Source organism: Anopheles moucheti (genome assembly GCF_943734755.1).
Source record: "Anopheles moucheti chromosome X unlocalized genomic scaffold, idAnoMoucSN_F20_07 X_unloc_5, whole genome shotgun sequence".
Taxonomy (NCBI): Eukaryota; Metazoa; Arthropoda; class Insecta; order Diptera; family Culicidae; genus Anopheles; species Anopheles moucheti.
In genome coordinates, this window is record NW_026453559.1 from 525,001 (window position 1) to 527,500 (window position 2,500).

Here is a 2,500-nt window from a genome sequence, read left to right on the forward strand (position 1 = left end):
GATCAACCGAGAATGCAGCGCTGGCTCTTGATCGGGCAATTTACGGGCTTTATCGGGCAATTTACGGGCTTGATGGTGCGACTTACGGGCCTGATAGTGCGACTAACGGGCTTGATAGGGCAATTTACGGGCATTTTGGTGCGAATTACGGGCTTTTTGGTGCGACTTATGGGCTTGATAGGGCAATTTACGGGCTTTTTGGTGCGACTTATGGGCTTGATAGGGTAATTTACGGGCTTGTTGGTGCGACTTATGGGCCTGATAGTGCGACTAACGGGCTTGATAGGGCAATTTACGGGCTTTTTGGTGCGACTTACGGGCCTGATAGTGCGACTTATGGGCCTGATAGTGCGACTAACGGGCTTTGATAGTGCGACCAACGGGCTTGATAGTGCGACCTATGGGCTTGATAGTGCGACTAACGGGCTTGATAGTGCGACTTATGGGCTTGATAGTGCGACTTATGGGCTTGATAGTGCGACTTACGGGCTTGCTTTTCCATGTTTTTCGCATCGAGCTTCGGTTCGTTTCGAATAATTTTGTCCATGTTTTTCGTTTGCTACGAGAGGTTCGGTTCGTTTTCAGTTATCCCTGTGTTCATGGTTTTCGTGAGCTTCGATAGGTTTGGTCCGTGTTTTTGAGTACTCTTGTCCATGATTTTCGTGTGCTTCTTGAGGTTTGGTCCGATTTTCAGTACTCTTGTCCATGCTTTCACATGCTCTGATAGGTAGGTTCGTTCTCAGTTATCCCTGTGTTCATGGTTTTCGTGTGCTTCCATAGGTTTGGTCCGTGTTTTTGAGTACTCTTGTCCATGATTTTCGTGTGCTTCTAGAGGTTTGGTCCGATTTTCAGTACTCTTGTCCATGCTTTCACATGCTCTGATAGGTAGGTTCGTTCTCAGTTATCCCTGTGTTCATGGTTTTCGTGTGCTTCCATAGGTTTGGTCCGTGTTTTTGAGTACTCTTGTCCATGATTTTCGTGTGCTTCTAGAGGTTTGGTCCGATTTTCAGTACTCTTGTCCATGACTTTCGTTTGCTTCGATTCGTTCACTCTATTACTCTTGTCTGTGGTTTTCGTTTGCTTCGATTCGTTCACTCTATTACTCTTGTCTTTGGTTTTCGTTTGCTTCGATTCGTTCACTCCATTACTCTTGTCTGTGGTTTTCGTTTGCTTCGATTCGTTCAGTCCATTACCCTTGTTTGCGGTTTTCGTTTGCTTCGATTCGTTCAGTCCATTACTCTTGTATGTGATTTTCGTTTGCTTCGAGTCGTTCAGTCCATTACCCTTGTCTATGATTTTCGTTTGCTTCGAGTCGTTCAGTCCAATACTTACCTTTGTCTATGATTTTCGCTCTAGCCCAGTCGCCCTGCGCTCTGGAAATCACATTCCAACTCTATCACCGATAGTGCTCACACCTTGGAAACCACATTTCACCCGGGGAACCTTAGGGTGGATTTTGAGCCTTTCGGGATTGCGAAACCATCATTTAACACTCTAAACTTAATTTCCGCAATCCCAGACGCACTTTCCATATGGTCTCCAAAAATGCGTGTGAGCTGACCTGGTCCCTTATAATAGGCAATGAACACGATTTTGGAAAAATATTTTTATCAAAATTTTTTGACTCACCGGGTAAAATCGAATTTACTTGGGAAAAATGTTCTAGCAGGGGCCCTCCCATACAAATTTTTTTCTTCTCAAAAATGATTTTCGTTTCACTTTTCATACTCAGGGGAGTCTAAAATTGATGTTTTGAGTCACCGTGAAAAAAAAATTTTTTTGACCCGAGCTTGTGTCGGCGACCCAAAATCGACGCACTTGGGAAAAATGTTCTAGCAGGGGCCCTCCCATACAAAAATTTTTTCTTCTCAAAAATGATTTTCGTTTCACTTTTCATACTCAGGGGAGTCTAAAATTGATGTTTTGAGTCACCGAGAAAAAAAAATTTTTTTGACCCGAGCTTGTGTCGGCGACCCAAAATCGACGCACTTGGGAAAAATGTTCTAGCAGGGGCCCTCCCATACAAAAATTTTTTCTTCTCAAAAATGATTTTCGTTTCACTTTTCATACTCAGGGGAGTCTAAAATTGATGTTTTGAGTCACCGTGAAAAAAAAAATTTTTTGACCCGAGCTTGTGTCGGCGACCCAAAATCGACGCACTTGGGAAAAATGTTCTAGCAGGGGCCCTCCCATACAAAAATTTTTTCTTCTCAAAAATGATTTTCGTTTCACTTTTCATACTCAGGGGAGTCTAAAATTGATGTTTTGAGTCACCGAGAAAAAAAAATTTTTTTGACCCGAGCTTGTGTCGGCGACCCAAAATCGACGCACTTGGGAAAAATGTTCTAGCAGGGGCCCTCCCATACAAAAATTTTTTCTTCTCAAAAATGATTTTCGTTTCACTTTTCATACTCAGGGGAGTCTAAAATTGATGTTTTGAGTCACCGTGAAAAAAAAATTTTTTTGACCCGAGCTTGTGTCGGCGACCCAAAATCGACGC